We start from the raw sequence: 22,299 nt of genomic DNA, 5'->3' as shown, positions 1-22,299 counted from the left end.
ATTAAACTGTTACCTCAGTCAATTGTTTTTATTATCAATTATTAAACTTGTATCTCAACATACAAGTTTTACTTTGATTCTCCTCCCCATTCCACTGGGCTGGTGTTTCATCTCCAGGCGGGTTTAAAACGATGACAATCTACTACCTTAAAATCTGTAAATTAAGGATTTTCTACCAAATTATTATGTTGCATGAGAATGAATCTGGTGGGATAAAAGCAGCTACATTGAATGGAAGCTTCTAAAATTTACAAATTACCTTCCTTGAAGACACCCTCCAAAACCAAGAATTGGAATAGTATGTTAAGATGAGAAGCCTGAACTAACATAAACAACACTGAAGCTGAGCTGAAAAAGGGAGAAGTCTGATTTCTAATTTCTCTAGTCCCCAGAATATATGTTAATACAATGAACACTGCTGCCATTATATTTCAGTGTGGTCTGATTCCTGTTTTCCAAAATAAAAAAGCTGCTAGAAGCTTGCATGGTAAGTGCGAGACTGAGGAGAGCCATAACCTTTGTGAGAAGAAAGAAGGAAAAGCTGAAGAATTTCAGTGGCTAGGAATGGATAAATCATCTGAACAAATGAGTGGGAGGAGCAGAGGGCAGAACAGTTAAAGTAGAGTAACAGCTGTGAGCTAAATTCTTCCCAAAAGGAAGCTACTGATGAGAGCAAAAATCTTTACATTCCTGATATCAAAAGCATTGCTCTACTGAGACAAACAGGGAAGCACCAGAATCAATTGTGAGCTTTACTGTGAAGCAGCAGGACCTAAATCCAACTGACTGTAAATACTATTTCAAAACTTTTGGGTTCATATCTAGAGGACAAGAGTGCGAGCACTGGACCTGCTGAGGAATAGATCCCACAACGGTGGAGTCATAGCTCTGTTTCTTGTCTCAGATTTCAGAGACAAAGACAAAATCATAAAATGTTGCCCAAACTTTGACATTTCCTCTGAGAAGGAAAATACCTTTATTTCCAGATATAGGCCTCATCACATTGGCAAAATGTAGGGAAGAGAAGGTGATTAAGAGGATTCTCCATTGGAGAAAAGACACTGTGCTGCTGCTGGCTGAGGTGCACACAGCATCCTCCCCTTGTTTTGGAACCAATCTTCAGCTACCAAGCTGCAGAAGTGATGGTGAAAGAAGAGTAATGTCACTAATTGCTGTTGCTGTCGTCACCCTGAGGGCTTTGTCTCCGGTTCCTCTGCTCTTCTGACACCAGACAAGGCAGTTATGGCCAATGTTCTGTAGAGGATGTGCTGCTTGTGTATCAGCCTGTCACTTCTTTCTGAACACATACATGGATTGTCTTGTGCCCCTTACAGACACATTGGAAGACATTCTGTGAAATGCTCGCATAGTGTAGAAAATGTTCTAGAATACTCTGGCACTGTAATTTTGCAGTTAAATTCAGATTTAGTTTTTCATGATGAATTACGTATGAAAATCAGAGTTTGTACAGAAAACAGCAAATCCTTATTTATCCATTTATAAGTGTGTTTTAGATTGTCCCTACATTTTCTTTTTTTTGGTGTGAGGAAGATTCATTTTTGTATTTAATTATGTGGAATTGTAGAGGTTGTGTGTAGCAAGGCTAAGCACTTTGTCCTCTATGCAGGGAATAGCTGCAGTGTTGGACACTTGGGGTGGAAGAAGCAAGCAGCTTCAGGCTGGGAGAGAAAAACCTGTCAGCTGAGTGTTTCTGCCGAAATTTTTGATTGATGTGCTCAAAACAATGGCATGCAGATCACCACTGGTAAACCTATGTTATACTTAACATAGTTAATACTTAAAACCACCAGGCACTTCAGTGCTAACCCCATTGATGGGAGACTGTAATCTACGTGTGACATTCCCAGCCAGAGATAATGCCCTTTGGTGACTACTTTGGTACAGCTCATTGGGGTTTTACCATGGGTGCCTCACAGTAAAATTACCAGTACCTTGGGTGTTTTTCTCATTCTTTGAGGAGTTAAATATTTTAACACTCTTGCTGCCTGGCATAATCTTCAGCCTTCGGATCAGTTTTGTGGATTTCTTCTGCACTCTCTCATTTTTCAGTATCTTGGAAAATATGGATGGATAGACTGAGAACAGTGTTCACTGCTGTATTCAGAGGTAATGCCACCTCTACACATGCTTGCTGATCTCTCGTTTGTACAGGTAAAGAACACACTGGCTTTTTTTGGAGCAGCAGCATTGATGTCCTGTGGCTTTGCCATGGCAGCCCCAAAACCCTTTCAAAGGTGCTGCTTTCCAGGACCCAGTTTGTCTTTTTCTGTGTTGTGGGCAGGGCCACACTCCTTGTTCCTACACCTGGCATTTCTAATCCGGCTGTCTGAAATGTCTCGTATGGTCCAGTTCAGAAAGTAACTTGGATCAGTCTGAGATCTTCACAGAATCGGTCAGTTTGAAAAGGACCACAGTGGGTCATCTGGTCCAACCTCCCTGCTCAAGCAGGGTCATCCCAGAGCACATGACACAGGATTGTGTCCAGACGGTTGTTGAATTTCTTGAATACCAGCACGTGTGGAGGGAGACTCAACAACCTCCCTGGGCAATCTGTTCCAGATCTGTCGTTATTATTTATAGTATTTATGTTATTTATATTCCACTCATCTTTTGCCGTGTGCAGCTTTTATAAGCTCCGATGCGATTACTTTCATATTCCTGATGGAAGGCTGCTTTGGTGGAAGCGGATGGCCTCTGGTGCGGGGCTCGGGGCAGGAGCCCCCAGCCCCGAGCTGTGCCTGTGGGCTCTCAGGAGCGGAGCTCAGCCGGGCAGAGCCCACGGATGGTGGGGCGCTCCGAGCAGCACACGACCCCCGGGCCCGGCTCTGCGGGGCTTTGCGGCCGGTGTTTGTGGAGCGGGACCTGGGCTCGCTGAGGGGCGGCCCGACCCAGCGGGCGCTGCCCTGTTCTCTCACTCCACGCTCCGGCCCGGCCCGGCCCCGCTCCGCCCCAGCCCGTCCCGCGGGGGGCGGGCGCTGCCGCCGCCCCTCCCGTGAGCTCATCCCGCCGACGCGCCTGCCCAGCCCGGAGGAGCCCGGAGCAGCCCGGGCTGGGCCGCGCCGCGGAGCCCGAGGCGAGGGGTTGGGCCCGCCGCTGGGTGAGACCTCCCTGTCTCTCCCTCTCCTTCCCTCCTCTGCCCCGCGCCCGGCCGGGCCGGGGGCTGCGCGGGGTCGGCGAGCGCGGAACCGCCGGTAAAACTTTCTGACGGAGGAGCGTGTGCGGGCATGTCGGGCAGGCCGGGGCCGGGGCCGGGGCCCGGGCCCGGGGGCGCGGGGCAGGGCAGGGCGCGGAGGGGCGCGGCCCGGGGCCAGCGGGGGCGGCCCACGGCCCGTGAGTGGCCCGGGGTGGCCGGGGCTGGTCCGGTTCGGGGGAGGCGCTGCCGGGGCGAGGCCCGGCCGGGATTTCCGCCTCCCCGCCCTGCACTGTCACATTTCGTTGACTGGTGCGGTTTTCGATCCTTTAACAGTAAAGATTTGGGGGAAAAGAAAAAAAAAATGCTGCTTTCTGGAAAACTTGGTTTCTTGGTGGTGTTTGGTTTTGGTATTAGAAAGTGAGGAAGAGCCGCTGGGAACAGGCACACGCCCGGGCAGAGCCGGGGTGCGGGTTCGGCCGTGCGCGGGCTGAGGCGGGAATGGTGCGCGACACGTGCGTGTCTGTAGCAACGACCTCGTTTTGACGGCTGGAACTGAAAGTCCTGCCCTAGAGGTCATCGGTGTTCCTGCTGTGGTCTCAAGCATAAAAGCATAAAACGATAACTTATTTCGTTTTTAATATGTGAGTTACTAATAGTATATAGTAACAGTATATTTTAAGTCATGCTTTCTAAAGCTTTCAGATTTCTCAGTACTTGTTTGCCATAGCCTCATAATGTCTATTTGTTGGATAGGGGACTGGGTCCTGAATTACTGTTTTCAGAAATAGAGTGTGACTGGAGACATCTTTCTGTGAGGGTGAGCCTCCGGGGGAAGAAGGAGGTTTCGATCCGCTTCAGTGTGATGCAGAATGTGTCCCCTGCCCGTGTTCCCTGTTCTGTAGCCCCGCGGGGCAGGGTGGCAGTGATACTCGCCTGCTCTGCCTCACATGATGATTTCTGACGAAGCCAGTGCTGCTGCACCATTTGGAAAGCCAGCAGCTGAGGATGTGGGAGGTTTACTTTGGGCTTCTGTGACTGCTGGGTGTAAAAACAGTTGGCAAGAGGTTCATTCACTGGTGTGGAGTATTTTAAGTGTTTTACTCACCCAGCCTACTTCAGAGTTTTGCAGGATTATTCAGTACACGCAGAAGTCCTATGTTACCTTGTATTTTTGATAGATGTTGCTTAAAAATAACCTGATACTTACAAAATTGAAAATATCAGGGAATAAGGGAAATAAATGTGATACCTGAGATCCTAGAAAATTTTCTCCCACTGTTGTTTAATATACAGTGGCCAAAAATGAACCTTTCCCATTTGTTCTGATCTGCTGTTTAAGTGCTGTTTAAGTGAAAAATAGTAATACACTATTAAATAATGCCAGTGAGCAAGGTAAACAAAAATACTGTTTCTTTTTGCCACTGCTCACGTAGTGTGTTTAGAGCTTCATTTACATGGATGCTCTAAAGTGCTGGTTGCCTTGCTTTCTCAGTGTAGCTAACCATTGGAATGTCCAAATGGTGATGAATTATTTCTGCTTTAGAGCCAAAACATATTTGGTTCATGGCCAAAGTTGCTCAGCTTCCCGTAAGAGTCTGTAGGAAAAAGACATTTTGTGTGTCTGACCACAGTCCTGAAGTTGATGCCATGGCAACTTCGTGATCTGAATTATATGTTGGAAGGAAGCTGAGCAGTCTTAGCAGAGGTGTTTGTTTTTCTTTAGCTGAACTTCTTCGTCTTATCAAGATTAAACCTTTCTTTGAAGGTGAAAGATTATTTATCAAGACTTCAAACTCTTGTGCGTATGAGAACATCAGCCTGATCTGTTAGTGATTTGTAATGACACCCATAAATATGTAAATTGTAGTTTATATCCATGATTTTAAAAGTAAGGTTTATCTGTAGAGATGCTGTTTTGACTAAAAAGTGGTATTTCAAGCTCTGTCAGGAGCTAGATCTTCATGTGTTCCAGAAAAATAGAGAAAGGTCAGCTTTAGGTTTTGTGTGTAGGAAAGTTTGAGAAAACTGGGTTAGTTCGTGTCTTTTGATTGCTTTCAGCTCCAAAGACTTGATGTGGAGGTTGGTGAGTTTTTTTATCACAAAGCTGTGGTAATGGAAAAAAAATCTCAGCATATGGCCTAACAAATGTGTAAGGCCTTATTTCTTAACAATACATTCGTGTATAGGAAGCACCACTGTTAGAAAAGTGTTTTCTGAATGTATTGAAGGCATAGTGTAACACCAGACTGAAGAAACCCCAGAAGCAACCTCTGAAACATTACGTGCTCCTCACTGCATTTGGTTTTGTGTTTAACTTTAGTTTGATAAGTGCCTCTTTTTTTTTTTTTTTTTTTTTAATAAGTTTGTTTCTGTGGAGCCTTAACCTCTCTGATCTTATCCTGAAGGGAAGTAAATAAAGGGATCAGTTGCTCATTAATGCAGAATATCTACTGTGTGGTCTAATGTTAATGTGTCTGCTTGCTCTACTGTCTCCTACTATCCTTTCCTCTTAAAATTCATTGTTTAGTATGACTGAATTAATCCTTCAGTATTCATTGTACTTGAGAAGTTCTGTAAAGCTATTTCAGCATGCTTAATGGACTAGATTATTTATCTAAGTATAAAACTCTAGAGCTCGTGGGATGATCCCTGTGCTGTATTTGGGCTCTCCACAGACATGTCAGAGTCTCCTGTTGTGTCCGTCTGCTGCTCACAGGGATGCAGGAGAGTCTGAACTGGAGCACAGGTTTTCTTTCACTCAGTTTTGTGCTTCGGTCAGACAGGGTGCTTTTGGTCTCCTTTCATAGCTAAAATGTCCTCTTGCTCCCCCTCGCTGTCTTTCAGCTTCATAAACCTTCAGAGGTTTATCCAGTGTAGTGATTTCAGATTTCTGTGCTGTGTAGGTGATACATCACCGTGTAGGCTTTTTTCGTCCATCACTGTCACTCCTGCTTCTTGAAGTATATGCATTCTAGTTCATGTTCATGGAATTACCTTAACTTTTGAAAGTCCTGTTTCTCTTGCTGTGCTTCAGGAATTCTGTTTTTGCTCTCCCCCTCACCGAGAGGATGCCTGCTAAGCTGTAGGCTTAATCTGTGAAGGTACTTTGTTACTAGAATGTTCAACTGTGCAATATCTTGGCTTCAGTGCTTGGCTTCCTTGTGTAAAGTATGGAGATACTCCTATACCTGAGGGTCATTCATTAGAGTGTGGAAGCAAAGGGCCAGGCAACTGTGCCTGCAGGAGTTATTTTTACACTGTGTGACTGGGAGCATTGCTGGGACATGGACTGAAGTAGTATCACCAATTTAGTATTTCGCACCTTTTCTCCTCTTGATCTGGAATTCTAATTTCTAATGAGGGTGCCGATTTAAAAGCAGAAGTTCCTCTGGCTTTCAGAATGAATAGCTGTGCAGATCAGCCAGCTTGGCAGATGTGAGGTGTTTCATTGGTGTCCTGCCCCACGGGATGTCAGTCCTTGGGTGTTGGCAGAGAACGGGTTGTTCTCAGCCTCACAGACGGTGTAATGCCTCAGCTTGGGATTCTTGCTGGGCTGCAAAAGTGATGTTCAGTGATGGCAGTGGCGAGTTCTGCCACAGCCCTTAGCAGAAATTTAAATGTTTGCAGTCAAATCAAGAGCTGCCTTTACAGTCTTGATGCTGTTGCAGTTGGTGGCAATGCTCACTGAATTATGCCTATCTGACCTTTTTCTGTAAATACTCTGTGTCAACAGGTGCAGGGCTTATGGTTTGCAGTGTTTGTGAGGTGACTGACTTGGTGAGGCACTCTTTGTGAAGCACTTCTCAGGTGCTTTTGCAGTCTAAATGGCCAAAATAATTTTGGGAATGCAGCTGATCGTGAAGTCATCTAGTTCTTCCTCATGTGCGTTAGGGAGTTCAGCTGTATCTAGATGTGTATGAAATTGGAAAACTATATGCAGTTTAGAGGTCTAAAGATCTTAAATCGAGGTCTATTTAGATCTTAAATATTATAACTATGTAATAAATATATACATTATATAAAATATATACAAAGTTACAGATCAGTATTTTGAATATCTGAGGTTTTTTTATCAACTGCCTTTAATTCATGGTGATGTTTTAAAGTTAGAACTTGTGAATTATCATTACATACAGATTACCTCCATGTTTTAGATTTCTATAATATAAGGTGGTGTTAAAAGAGAAAAAAACTCCACAGCCTACAGTAGAATTGTTTGCAGTGTCATTTTGCTCTGCAGCAGAATTTCCCCCTGATTAGTGATCCAAGTGTTACTCGAATTTATCACCTTTTTATTTTTAAGAAAAGATGCCTGGTGGCCCAGCTCTGTCAGAATTAACCCGTGTAGAGGGTGTGCCAGGTGACAGTGGCACGTATCTGGCCTGGCACACAGGGGTCACAGCTGTGCGGAGGCCCAGGGATGTTCCTGAGCGTGACTCAGGACAAGCTGTTGGCACACAGAACGTAGGGCAGTGGTGGAGTGTGGACATGGGAGCTTGTGGCCTTGCAGGCAGGAGCCTGAATGCTGAAGCTCCTTGTCTCTGGGTTGTTTCTTACCCTTCTACCTACATACGCCCCTATCTAGCTCAAACAAATCTGTAATTAAAATATTCAAGAATTAGCATGTTTGCAGCAGAGCCTGAAGACTTTGTAAGGAACGTTTTTGGCTTGATGCAGGCTGTGGTGCGTCCTCTCATTCCGATGGCCAGGCACCCTTGGCCACCGTGAAACCTCTGCCTGCCCTGTGGAGGTCACCTACCGACCAGTGGGAGCTGGTGTCACCTGTGCCTCGGAGCCCTTCAGGTGCAGTTTCTGAAGTGTGTAGGATGAGAGGGTGAGGGGCTGCTGCTTGTTTGCTGCCTATTTCATATATTTGATAGTTAACCGCTTTAAGACCAAAGGGTTCTGTAGAATGTTTGCTGCATTATGCTGAAGTTGTGTAAATGGGTTGGGTTTTTTTTGTGTTGTTTTTGTTTGTTAGTGGGGTTTTTTTGGCTGGCTTGTTTTTTTTAAGACTCGATCTTAGTCTTGGTTAAATTTAGCTCCAGCAGGAGAGAAGCTGGAACTTGTTAGTGCACAGGAAATGCCCTGACCGGAGGTTTTTGATGTGTGTGTTTGTGTGTAAATGTGAACTCCATGATGGAGTTAGGCCTGGGGGCCTTTGGGTAGGTCACAATGGTTTTACATCTTTAAATGTTGTCTTAGTTTCTGGTGGAACTTCGCTACCTTAAGTATTAAATATCTCTTAACTTGTCAAAAGCTGGTAGTTTTAAGTTAAGTCCAAAGCTGTTGCTCTTAAAACAGCAGAGGTGTTTAATTGCTGAAAAGACAGTTCAGATTGAACTGCTTCAGCTCTATGTGGAAAAATACTAGAATTTGTGCAGTCTAAAGATTGTGCTTTTTTCTTCTCAGTCATCTACAATTAAACTAATCCATTTCTATCTTAGCAGACATCTCTTCTTTAGAATCTATATTTCTGACCATACTTTAACAATTAAGTATTTGAACAATATCCAAGTAAGAGTAAACAGAAGCACAATATGACCTTTGCTTTTTGAAGTTTAAATCAGGTGGAAGTTGGTAGACACTTTAATGTGTAGGCTGGGTTTGATTCTTTTTCTGTGTTGTGTGGGGTTTTTTGTTGCTTGTTTGTTTTTGTTGTTGCTTTTGAACAGGAATGACAAAACACAAAATATTCTTAGTGTGAGTTTTAGAGGGAGACTGGTTTTGTGTTTTACACCAGAAATGCCTTTGAGTTCAGTTGATTACTTAGTTAATATGCTTCAAGATCTGTTTTACACTGGGCTGAATACCAATGATGTCACAAAGGGATTTTTTTTTGTGTTAGTAAGGACTGAATTCCTGGATTTTTTTTTACAAAATTTGCCAGCAATTGAAAGTTTGAAGAAGCATATTACTGCCACAAAGTGTGGGCATGGTAAAGTAAAATTTTCAGCGCTTCCCAACTACTGATACAGAATGTTTGTGTTCATGCAAGAATTGCTTTGAAAAGTCAGGAGACAATGTGACAAGACATAAGGGGGGAAAACTTTGCTTTACCCTCAGATAAATTATACTTGGCAAAGGTAGACTGGAGTATAGGAGCATTGTGCCTTCTAGCATCATGTACTAACCTGTTGTGCAGTTTCAGAATTCATTGGTATATTCAAAATTCTACGAATACAGAGCTAGTGTGTATGTTTTTATTTATTCTCTTTCTAGGCCGTTCTTTGTGCCACTGTGGTATGTCACCAGATATTTTCTGCGAGTTTGCAATAAGTCACACAGTGATTGATGGGAGCAGCTTATATAGTGTTTTACGCTCATTTTGAGGTACTGGGTGTAGTTTGAAAGTCTGAGGGAAAAAAGACCTAATTAATATTGGGTGTTTTCCCTGACCAAAAATGCTGCACTTTGTCCTTAAAAGACAATAAGGAAAGGAGAACAAAAGTGACATTAAATTATTTTGTTCTGCTGGAGTTCAAAGCTTTCTAAAAGTCAGCACCAGAGGAGTATGCTGAATGGTTTGTCAGAGAGGACTTTTTTCTCTTTTTGCTTCCCCCATGCCCGTGCAGAAGGTTGCCCCAAGGCTCTCGCACCCTCCATGCAGTGTGTGCCACCAGAACTGCCTTGGGTCACATTGGGGATCTGGGCTTCTCGAGAAAGTTCCTTTTGTGCGTCCCAGGCATCTGCCTAGCTGGCATCTGAGGAATCTCACACTGTCCCTCAATCTGGTAGAAACAAGTTTATTTTCTACCTCTTTTCATCATCTGCTAATAGGAAAAACAAGTGCTTTTCTTCTTACTAAGTCTTGCTTGAGCCTCCTTTCTTCAGTTCTCAGCCTTCCCCAGGAGAAAATCGGAATTTTGTTTCTCTGCAGTTTTTATTCTGTTGGCAGGATTTTGAGCTGAGTGAGTTCTTGTTGGTGTTGCATCTCTTATCTTTGTGTATCAGTGAACTTGACTCATGTGATGTACAGTGGGCTTGTGAGCATCTCAGGAGCAGGTTAAGGGGAGGCAGTATATGCTGCTTTGGCAAACTTGTAAAGATTTGCACAGACTTAAGATTTTAATGAATAATTACTTTTTTTTTTTGAAGTACAAAAGTTTGTATTCCACTAGTAGTCAAATTCTGGTTGTGAGGATTTAAATTTATTTATTTTGGACACTTGCCTGTGGAACGAATGCTTTCTGGCATCTGAGTTAGAAGCTTTAGTGGTGCTTGGCTGTTTAATTACTGAAAACAACAGGACAACTGTAAAATTTTAATAAATATGGGCTTGCTGGGTATTTCATATTTTTGGTAAGAGCATGTAGGATCTTGTCTGCACCAGGGAGTTATTGCAGGATGGGGGAGGGTGTGAATGTGAAGCACTTTCCCCCTTGTATAGACAAACCTTTAGTTTTTCTTGAGTGAACTCTGGGATGTTCTAGGTATTCCATGTTCTTGTACCTGATTTGAGCTCTGCAGTGGCTGACAAGGAATTATACCTAAAGCATGTGTCTAGTTCATGTGAATAATCTCCCTGGTTTGGGGTCTGTGTGTGCAAAGTGTCCACACATGCCAGGTTGGGGCTAGGGGGAGTCCTAGGTGGAGGTGTGTGACCCCACTGGGGCAGGTGCTGCCTGTCAGGAATGTGCAGACAGCTGATACTAATGCTGTAACAAGGTCTCTTGATGGGACTGCATTGTGCGTTAAAATTAAAAGTGCTTCAAGGGAAAACGAATTGGGAGAACATGGGTGTTAGAGTGTTCCCTTGTAGTTTACACTACCAGAAGAATGCCTGAGTCTGGTCCATAAAATAACACAAGCAGGTAATTAAAAATGGAAGGTTTACATTTCACAAGAGACAGAAAAAGGCAGCATCCTAGGATCTGAAGTGGAAAGCAGGGAGAGTAGTGTTTTTGTTTTGCCACATTCCGATGAGTGAGATTTCAGGACATAGCCAAGCTAATCTAACAGTTTGTTGTGATTCAGGGGAGTGGTTTTCCTTCCTTCTGTACCTGCTGTGAGATCCTTCTTTTTTCCTATGTCATCTCCTCTGTAAGCACAGAGGAGATGAATCGCAGCTGGCACAATGCAGCAGGACCACAGGGCTGACCCCACTGGCCATCTTGTAAAGGCTCCACCAGTATGACCTTGAGAAAACTGGGCTTTGCTCTTCCTAAGTGAAGTGGAAATAAGATTGCTCCCCTTCCTGCAGGCTGCTGTGAGCTGGCATATGTTCTGAGATGTGCTGGGGTTGAAGAGGCCATATATATAGATACCCAACATACCTTCTGGAGTATGTGACTTAAATGATTGTTCTCCAGGCGTCCTCAAAAATGTTAATGTTTAATTCCAAAGTTTGCTAATTTATTTTGTCCACAAAGATAATTCTTTTTGTGTGTGTCTGTGTGTGTGCATGTAGTTGTGCAATTGTGCTGATGTGTCCTGGACAGTCCAGTATGTTTGAGCTTTGTGTTCCTTGTGTTCCTGCTCATTCCCACATTTTAGGGTCACTCATCACTTGCATCTTTTATTTTTTTGAGGAGGTTACAGGAAGTTGTCATGTTATATTAACTATCTCATCCAAAACCAGCACATGGATCCATTTAGATAGCTACATTCTCTGAAGGAAATAAATTTGGTTTGTATTTTTAATGGAGGTTTCCAAGATTTTCTTGAGTGACTTGCCCTGACCAGGGGGCTGGACCAGATGACCTCCAGAGGTCCTTTCCAACCTCAGCCGTTCTGTGACTCTGCCCTAATCAAAGATGTCCTAATGAGTGTGTTTCCTTTTAGTCACTTTGGATATCTCAAGTTGTTGTTGCACACATACCACTCTACCTCTAGTAACTAAAGCTAATTATAGTTACTCCAAGGAAGAAAACATCAACATCAGTTTGACATCAGACTAGTATATTTTAAAAGCCACATTAAAGCCTTCAAAAGTGTTTACTTAGTAATAAATACGTTCATCTCTGCCTGTGAAGCAGGAAGTAAGTAACGTGTTCTTTGTACTGATTTTGGATGGAGCTCTGCATTTGATTTCTAGCAAAAGTGAGTGGCTGTGGTTCCCAGCCATTTCAAGATCAGGTATTTTATGATTAGGGTTTATAGAAAACATACCGTGCCAGAGTTTCTAAGGGTAGCTGACATGGGGGAGAAAAGATAGACCAGAACACGCACCTGTATTTGGTGTCAATGTTTAAATAGAGACCTGTAGTTATAGGAGAAAACTGTTAGTAAAATAGGAGGAAAATTCCATGAAAAAGCAGAGAATAAAATCCTGAAAATACCTGATAAGAAGGGTGAAGAATACAGGAGATTTGGAACTAAATATTATAAGGAACTGTAATAGAAATAAGCTTTGAGTTTTATCAGCACCATCTTATATTATCATTCAAGGAAATACAGCTGTCTGTGTTAGTGTGATGTTTCTTTAAAAAAAATAAAAATCTCGGGCATACTAGATTTGTTGGGGTCCCTCCCCTGCCGTGTAGCCCTGGGAGAGGGGCCCTGAGGGCACAGACACGGGGTTTCCCTGCCCCTGCTCAGCCTCGTTCCCATTGGTTGGTTTGTGTTCCCCTGCGCGGGCAGAAGGACCCTTGGTCCCGTGACTGGAACAGTTCCTGAGCAGAGCTCCGGCCATGCGGCTGGAGAAATAAACATCTCTGAAACAGCTATCAAGAATCTGTCTGTCCATATATATTTCCTTTCCACGGGACTCCTGGTTTGATATATGCGTGTTGCAGGATCCCCACTGCAACAAATGGTGGAGAATTGAGAGCAGAACGATCCCCGATCCCTAAGCGACTGATTTGTGTGAGTAAACCCTGGAAACTTGGGATTCCTCTTCTTGGTTTTGCTTTGCTATTCCATATCTAAACTATGGAGGAACCGTGGGAAGACTCTTGGCTCTCAGAGCCGCATATGGACATTTATCTTAAACTTAAAATGATTCTTGAACAACGATTTGTAAATTTTAGCTTGATTCAAGCTCAGAAAGAACTGAAACACTTCCTGGCATGGTTGTTTAAGAACTTTTTCTATGTTTCTTGGGATTTAATTCTTACCAAGGGCTTTTGGAAAACCGTTTGGACACAGTTAATACTGGAGTCAAAATATATGCCGATGGAAGAATATTTTCGTGAATATTATTTAGTTACCGAGACTGTTGAGCAATGTCAGCTGTGTCCTGGCGAAGGGAAGCCTGGCGCAGGGACCGTGCGGCCCAGGCCACGTGCACTGAGTGCTCTGCGAGCAGCAGTGAGGCAGTTCCCGCGCGCGGGCGGAGCCACCCGAGCCGCAGTGTCGGCGGCGGAGCGAGGCGCGGCGGGACCCGGCGGTGCCCGCCCGGCCCCGCACAGCGCGTGGTGGAGCGAGCCCCGTGAACGCCCGGCCGAGAGGGGCGGCGCGCGGGCGGCGGCTGGCGGCGATGGCGGTGGAATGGAGCCGCGCCCAGCCGAAAGGCGCGCTGGAGCAGGACACGGGGGAGTCGTCGCTCGGGGGCCCGGCCGAGATGTGGGTGCAGTGCCCGGCAGCGGCAGCGAAGCTGCGACCAGAGGAGGCGACGCACGGAGAACTGAGCGGCGCGGCCCGGCCCGGCCCGCGCAGCCCCGAACGCGACCCCGGGAAGAGCGCGCAGGCACCAGCAGCCCCGACAATTCCAACACGGGAGCGACCGAAGGAGAGAGCAAAGACGCAGCGAGACAGAAAACAGCAGCCACTCGGAAAAAGGAAAAGATCATAGTAACTAAGACCTTAGGGATAGTAAAATGGCATAATGTTAAGCAAAATTATGGTTTTATAACAAGGTGTGACAACCAGCAAGACATATTCGTGCATAGAACTGCTATTAAAAAGAATAACCCTGAAAAATGCATCCCAAGCTTGGGAGATGGAGAGGTGGTGGAATTCAAAATTGTGCTAGGGAGAAAAGGGTTACAAGCATCGCAGGTCACTGGGCCTGATGGTGTTCCTGTAAAAGGCAGTATATATGCAAAAAATCGTAGTCATGTTAGACAATATCTCCATTGTAAGCCCCCCCTACAGTTTCCCTTTCCTAATCCCACTTTTCCCTTTTACCCTATGTCCTATTACCCCCAGTGTATTCCCAATCCGTTTTCTCATCCATGGTTTCCCTCACAAAACCATGCTTTTGCCAATTGTTTCCCCAAAAATCCCTTTCCAATGCCGAGTGGGGGATGAAAAGGGGGAGGGAAGAAGTTAAACCCTCTCCTGCCTCAGTTTCCCCACAAAGCATGCTCAGAGAGTCCTGTCTCCCTTCTGTCAGCCCTAAGATGTTCCACAGAATCTGACTGGACATTTATAGACTCAGGAGGGCGGCTTGTTTTGTTTTGAAACTGTTCTTGTTATGTTTATCCAGTTGTTTTCATTCTCCTTTTATTAAAATAAAACGGGTGAGGTGTTGGGGTCCCTCCCCCGCCATGTAGCCCTGGGAGAGGGGCCCTGAGGGCACAGACACGGGGCTTCCCTGCCCCTGCTCAGCCTCGTTCCCATTGGTTGGTTTGTGTTCCCTGCGCGGGCAGAAGGACCCTTGGTCCCGTGACTGGAACAGTTCCTGAGCAGAGCTCCGGCCATGCGGCTGGAGAAATAAACATCTCTGAAACAGCTATCAAGAATCTGTCTGTCCATATATATTTCCTTTCCACGGGACTCCTGGTTTGATATATGCGTGTTGCAGGATCCCCACTGCAACAAGATTAATTGAAGACCTGGAAAGTAGCTGTGATGATGAAAAAAGTCACCTCTTCCGTATTCTGGACATAATACTGACCTGGTCTGGGGTTTTGTTTGGTTTAGTTTGTTTTCATTTTGTTTTCTAAGTCATAACTGAAGAAAGGGAAAACTCTGTAGAAAAGGGTAGATGGCTGTGGTCTTGGCATTTTCTCTGGAGGGTCTCAGCAGAATGGGAATAAGAAGGCTAAAACACCTCCGCTGTGGTCAGATATTTTCCATACAAGAAAAAGTCATGAACGGTTATGATTTTCAGGTTGTGTTGACAGCTGCTGCTCTTCTTCCCCAGTGTAGACAGACAGCTGATTCCACTTGTGATTCTCCATCTGCATGATTGCCGAATCCTTTCGGTTGGTTCAAACAGGTGCTTAGGACCCTTGAAGTGAATAGTTCTGGCTTCTGAGTCTTCTCTGTCTGCTTCTGTGAGGATCAGTATCCTCAGTGCTTCAGGGTAGTAACAAGTAGCTGGGGGACAGTAATCTCTGAAATAGTGATAAAGAGTCATTTTTGCAGTGTCTGGCACCTGCCCAAGACTTTTGGACAGCAGTCAAGTGAAGAGAACAGTTTTTCCCCTGTGTTGGCAGTCCTCAGGAACACTGGCTATAATAATCAGCAATTTGGTAAAAGTGTAAAGTAGCAGAAAACTGGGTGATTGCAGGGCAGAATAGTTACATCTGTGGCATCTGGGAAATGAAATCTAGATCCAGACTGGTGGGAAAAAAACTACTGCAAAAGCACATTCTAACAGCTGACATGATAATGAGGTTATTCTCACACTTCCTCATCTTTCGCCTCTTATTGTATTTTAATAGTGCATCAGGGCATAATTCTACTTCAGAAGTTAACAGCAAACTGGGAACCTTGCTGTTCTTTTGCAGTTTCCTGTTAAACTGCTGCATAGCTTTCACGGGGTCAGATAAGAGGGAGAAAATGTGCAGTATCTCATAGGTAATTTTAATAATAATTAGATGATTGAGGAGCAAATGACACAGATGCAATATAGCTTGTCAGTTTTGTATCTGTGTTGATCTTTCTGCATGAGAAACACCTACAAAGGGTAAAGACCATAGTTGCTCAGGGTATTGTATAAAAATATTTCAATGATAACTATATAACTTTAGTGGGTCTGGCTAAATATAGCCTCTTGGAAATATATATGCCACTTGGTTGTAGGGACAAAGGGTCAGGGACAGACCTCTCCAGTGTATGCTTTACCATTTTCTTTCATGCATTTGAATCAGAATAACACAAATATATCTCACTGGAAGTTGTATCTTAAAAAAAAAAGTAAAAACACTGTTCTCTTCAAATGTCTGTTCATTTATGAATTGGTAGTCTCGTATCTGGGGATATGCCCTCTGTTTACTACAAAATGCTGCATACTGATGGCCCAAAGTGTAGTGATTTGAAAGGATTTTTTACTTACTGTCTTGATTTGTTACATCAGTAATACCTTGCTCCTTTAAGTATTGTTTTTTGCTGTATATTCCTCTTGTTTGAAATCTACAGTTCAGCTAAAGGAGTTTGAATTTGCCAGAAAGGGGAAATGTTGAAACATTTCTGTGTGACACATAGAATGACACTCTGAATGCGTTTGAAGAGAGTGAAAGCAGTTCTGACTAAATGAAGTTTTCTTTTGAAGCTTAGGATTTTGAGATTCAAATGTTTGAATCTTTGGATTCAAAAATGCAAAATACACTTTAAAAAATACAGATTATTTGAAGTATGTGTTTAATAAATCCCACACTGAAAGGTGGCAAATCCTTAAGTACTTCTGTGCAGACAGTAGACTAAGATGTTCTACCCTTTATTTCTTTGTGAATAAATGCTAAAGTGGTTTTCAGGATCTAAATATGGAAGCTTGAACACAACTGTGGGTAGTATATAAATGTCAGGAGTTCATGGGCATTAGCTCAGGTGCTTATGTACCATGTGGGATTAGTTTATTTGACCTTTGCAGTAGTGATAAACTCCTGTGGGTAGATCTTTGAAAATAACCCTCTCTGAAAGGTAAGGGAGGTGGAACAAGAGTTGTGAATCATCTTGTTCCTGATGTTGGTGTCTTCAATAGTAGCTTTACGTGGAAAACATGCCCTTGCAAGGAAGTTGCTGGGTTTTAAGGAGAGGCTTGCAGGCTGAGTGGAAAATGTGGAGAGATTTTTCCACCTCTGCTTTTCAGAGGGGATTCCTCAGGTAATGAAGTACTTAACTTGTAAAGGTTGAGAACTTAACTGTTGTGTATGCCTGTGCTCCCAACTCTTTCCATGACCTAAGATTTGTGTTTTATAAAACTGACAATGTTTTGGAGTCACTAATAAAGAAGCTGATCATTATAAATTCTTGATCAAGGGACTTTCTGCCCTTTCCCTTCATGCTCTGAGCAGGAAGCAGTTGTATGGAATGTCTTTTGCATCTGAAGACAAAACAGTTGAACTGATGGGAGAACAGCATCCAGTTGAAAATGCTTTTGGTGTTGTCAGCAGCTGACAGGGTCTTCAACAAGCAGAAGAGTTCTGTTGGGACATTATTATTAGCACTCTGGGATAACAAGTCTGCATCTAATATCCATTTTGAAATGGAAATGATAGTTTTTAAATCTTTAAAAAATGCAACAAACAAGTAAAACCAAACCAAACAACAAACAGTGGTTTCATGGCAGTATTTAAAAGTTGGAATTAAGAAAATGTAAACGGGAGTTATTTGCCAAAGTGAAGCAATTGCAGTAGCTGAAAAGGTTTCTGAAGTCTGAGTCAGGGAGTGATTCTACTTAAGCTTGGCTGTGAGGAGAGAGAAAGTACAATCTGCTTAGAAGGACAATGTGCCAGCATTACTGGAAAATATCCTATTAATATAGATATCATTAAAACAAAACAAGATCTAATATCCTGTGCCTGGTTCAAGGGGTGCGGAGCTATAAATGCACACTCTTGCTGTTCACTTTAATCGGTGTTCCTGAGGTGTGAACAATGTGTATGAAGAAATACATTACCTGAAGTGCTTTTGTCAATAAGTGTCACAGTAGGTGTAAATAACTTTGGTATATCTTTTGGGTTTGTTTTTTTATTTTTTAAATAACACTGTCTGTAGTATTTCTAAGCTGTAGTATTTGGTTTGTTTCTTCAGTGTTCACCTGCACACTCTGGAATGTGAATGATGTTATACTGGATCCAAGGTGGTGGTTTTAGCATTACTTCAGAAGACAGTTTATTTTTTGTACCTTTCAGCTTGCAAACAGAGAGCACTGCTATCGCTTTGCTGTTGCAGCCCCTAGGGTTAGATCTGTCCACTTAACTCCAGAACTCACATAGCAAAGGTGAGTTGCTTTGGAAGTGCTTCTCTTTCATTTTTGCATTTCATTTTATAGGGGAAAAGGAAGGAAGTGGACTTTATTTCCAGGTAGTAGGCACTTTTTATATCTACACTGAATGTGGTCTGAGTAAGAAACCATCTTGCATGCCGGTTCTGTTCTTTGTTGGATTAGATCCTTGAAGAACTGTTTGCACAGTAAGGAAATTGGCCTCAATTCCAAGAAGAGAAAATCTAGGATGGAATTGTCCTTGATTCCTTTTATTTGATCTCTCATTAACCCTTATCTATATTCTAAGAATAGGAATGACATATACTGTAAAGTTTCAGTTCTATATCAAGCCTGTCTGTTCTGGTTAATATAAAATTCATACTTGTCGTATTCACGAAATAAAGAAGTTAAATATAATATGTGGCTTTTCAGGTCTTCCTTTTTTTTTTTTTCTTCCCCCTGCCACTCTATTCTAGCTATGTATGTAAAGTACCTTTCTTAGATTCTGAAATTCATTAACAGCTTCAGATCCTACCATTGCATAATGCAGGCTTTCTAACATGGCAGATGGTTTTTGTATGGAAAAAGAAAAATTATTTATTTAAAAAGCAGTGCATAACAAATACATTGAGACTTCTATTTTGTTTGATGTCTTAGCTTAGGAGGTTATCTGGGGAGGGTGTTTGTACATCTTTAGAAGAGATGCTTGGAGTTGGTTTTCTTTCCTTTTGGAATCTGATAATTAGGATTTTTAGGTCTTGTACTAGGAGGCATATGCTACATAAAGTAAGATGCAGTGAGTTAGAATGCGCTTTCTACTGCAGTACAGTAGGCTTTTGGAATGTCTTTATTCTGGTGTGTGCCAGGATGTTTGCTTCAGAGCAGAAGGTGCCCTGAGCTGGTTGTTGACAGCCCCTGCTTGGGGTTTAGTCCAAGATGGGTTGTACTGGGGAAAGGGAATGTATCTGAACCAACCAAAGAGAGCCACAGTTTAGTTTCCTGCTGTTCCATCGCCTTCTCTCAGGATGTTAGATACATTTCAAGACACTTCTCTGGGTGTGGGTGGGGGTTATCTCTTGAAAGCTGTGCATCCCTACCTGCTGTGCATTGACCTCCCAGATGGACAGACTGCAAGGGAACAGTGTACCTACGTGGTGCCACATGAAACCAGGTGCAAGACATGTGGTCAGTGGCACAAAGGCCAGTGGAAAGTCAGGAACTTGTGGTGTACCCCAGGGACCCATACGAGGGCAGTCCTGCTCAGCCTCTTCCTGAATCACAGAGCGGTTGAGGTTGGAAGGGTCCATGGAAAGTTGCTTTGTCCAGCCCTGCTCAGGAAGGGTTTTCTACAGCCAGTTGGCCAGGACTGTCCAGGTGGCTCTTGAGTACTTCCAAGGAGGGAGGCTCCGGAGCCTGTCTGGGCACCCCATGCCCATGGTAGTCACCCTCACAGTGAGGAAATGTTCCTGATGTTCAGAGGGAACCTCCTGTGTTTGTTGGTGCCTGTGGCCTCTTTGTCCATTGGATTCCTATCTGCACCCATTTTTAACACTGGCTTTTTTAAAGCTCACATTTCTTCTCTCTCTGAGCTGCTGCAGCGGGTTTCTTTTAGCACTGCACCTGTTTGAGGTCCTGTAAATGTTCTTTTATTATTACCATATTTGTCTTAAGAGCCAGTTCTCCTTGCAACAATGTCATTGTCATCACTTGCAGTAAGGCTCCCTGTGAAGATCTGCTCTGCAAAACTAAATTATTTCCTAATTACCCTCTTGTATTTTTTGTTCTGGTTGCACCATTAAGCTGTATCACTTGTGGAGAAAAAAAAAAATTTAAAAATGCATCTGGTGGTCAGATCTCAGGGCAGAGCTTGATGGGACCCACTCTGTGAACATTAACAAGAGTTCAGATAGACTATTTCTTCCATGTTCATGTGGTGATACAAACAGAATTTTAATGAAGTCAATATTGTTCTGCATGACTTAAGAGATTTTTAAAAGGCCTGTAAGTAAAATTTATCATGCAGAATACCAACAATATACAATACTAAGTGTTTTTAGGGGAAACAATGTTCTGAAGCTAGGCAGAAGTTAGGGAATATCACATTAAGAATGTTTCTGCAGCTGTAATTAGACTTCCCATTTTTCTACATATGCATTATGTTTCAGCCTTGAATTATATGATTGAGCACTGTTTTCTTCACTAAATGTGTCTGATTGTCAGGGCTGTTTCTTGATCTCAGAAAATTCTTTGCTGCTGTGGATTATGTCTGTATCTAGCTCGTGCAGACAAGAGAGGAGGGGAGCCTAGCCGGTGAAAGAGGGGAGAGTGTTTCCTCGTGTTGCATTTAGTTGTTTCTTCTCATGATCTTGTGTTTGAATTTTAGGAGACATTTCCTTATTTAAAAAAGCCTTGAGCAGTGTTCAGGGGGCTGTCATTAACCATGTTATTTCAGTCCAGCCTTTTGGACATTGCTGGACGTGTTGAGAACTAGCACGTAGCCTTTGCCTGTCGGACATGGCTGGTACCCAGTCGCTGATATTGTAAACACATAGAGTATATGGGGGTTTTTTTTAAAAAAAAAAGCTTCACCTTCCCCAGCTGGCATTCAACATTCTAGTGTAGTATAGTGATGCTTATTTTGATAAATTTATTTGTGCTTTAATAATCATAATTTGCTTCCTTTCAGTGCATTTCTTTTTTCGGTTAGATGATCCAATTTTGGGGGTGTGTTTGTGAGCTTTTTCAATTTTCTTGATGCTGAAATTGGAGAGGGCTGAGTAATTTATATCCTTTGGGAACCACCTGAAAGTGTTGCAGAACCTGTTTGCTCTGGCAGCGAGCAGGGACAGCAGTAGTGGTGTCTCTCCTGTGTGTGCCGGCAGGAGCCCCAGCGTGCGCTGCCTTGTGCCCGTGTGTGGCACCAGGGAGTGCCACTCCTCAGCGCAGCTTCTGGCCATGTTCCCTGGCTGGGTGGGAGCCAGCCCTTGGTGTGCCTGGCTGTTACCTGCGTGAAGCTGTCAGAGAGCTGCATGTGGAGTATGATCCAGGCTCTGGAAACCTTCCAGTCTTCTGATTAGTGTTAGTTGTATGTGCTTCTCGTTATTCATAGGAGCTGAAGAATTCTGTTGTACTGATTTCTCTTTCTCTGCTTTATTTCATCAAATGAAGACAACTTTCTGAGGAATCCGTAGTTTTTGGATGGAGGACTTTTGCTTTTCCTGTTGATTTCATGTGGGGTTTATAGCAGTCTGTTACGTAAGACAGCATAGTCAAATTGCTTTTTCCCCCCCTTCTTGTTGCATATTCTGTACTGCAAAATTTCCAATGTTAGATACCTTTCGAATTTTTCAGTAGAGAAAGCAAATGAAATTACAATTCATAGATGCTCCCAGAAAGCTTTTTGAAAAAGAAGTGCTCTTCATAATACCTTTCATTCTGTTTTCCTTGCTCTGTAACTGAAGTTACTTACGTGAAACAACTTAACTGTCTTTCAGGTTTATTTGCCCAAATACATTTTTCTTATACTTAATACTGCTCTGAAATCTGCAGCTGGTGCTCACTTGAGGTTGATTGTTAAGTGTGCCATGTGGCAGGCAGAAAACGTTGCAGGGACGCAGGAGTTTGTTCCTCTGTCGCTCTATGTGCTGTGTGCAGGGACAGAACAGGGGTGGTACCATGTCCTGCTGCTATCCGTTTTACAGTCTTGCAGTTGGCATTCCCAACTGACACCAGGCTGCTCCCATTGCTCCCAGTCAGGCTGCTGAACTCCTGTCAGGAGTTAGAGCTTGATTTTAGCTTATTTTTTCTGGAGTGTCTTACAGCAACTTACTCAGGTTTAGCCCTGTAACTGTAATTGGATGTGGAATGTGGAGAATGCTGCCTTATTCTTCTGTACCAGAAGACAGCAAACTCTTAGTTGCTTAGTTCAAGTATTAAAACATTCCTTGCACATCAGTACTTTGCTTAACCAAGTGATATTGTAAGAAATAAATGTGGCTGCCAGAAAGTTTCTGCTAATTACCTCACTGTTTTATTTGTATTGATCCTGTCTGTATTTTGTTTCGACTTGTGGGCATGGACATTGCATTTATTTTTGTTTCTCTCC

The 22,299-nt window shown here is 43.3% G+C and overlaps 1 protein-coding gene across 1 annotated transcript in view; it reads left to right on the top strand.

The window, feature by feature from the left end:
- The first annotated feature begins 3,039 nt into the window (after window positions 1-3,039).
- TANC1 (tetratricopeptide repeat, ankyrin repeat and coiled-coil containing 1) overlaps window positions 3,040-22,299 on the top strand; it is a 65,557-nt gene continuing 46,297 nt past the window's right edge. The window contains 1 exon segment of the mRNA XM_039555373.1: window positions 3,040-3,118. The gene's annotated coding sequence lies outside the window, so the exon portion shown is untranslated.

This window comes from Corvus cornix, chromosome 7, assembly GCF_000738735.6.
Source record: "Corvus cornix cornix isolate S_Up_H32 chromosome 7, ASM73873v5, whole genome shotgun sequence".
Taxonomy (NCBI): Eukaryota; Metazoa; Chordata; class Aves; order Passeriformes; family Corvidae; genus Corvus; species Corvus cornix.
The sequence above is the reverse complement of the archived record's forward strand: the minus strand, read 5'-3'. Positions and strand labels throughout refer to the sequence as shown.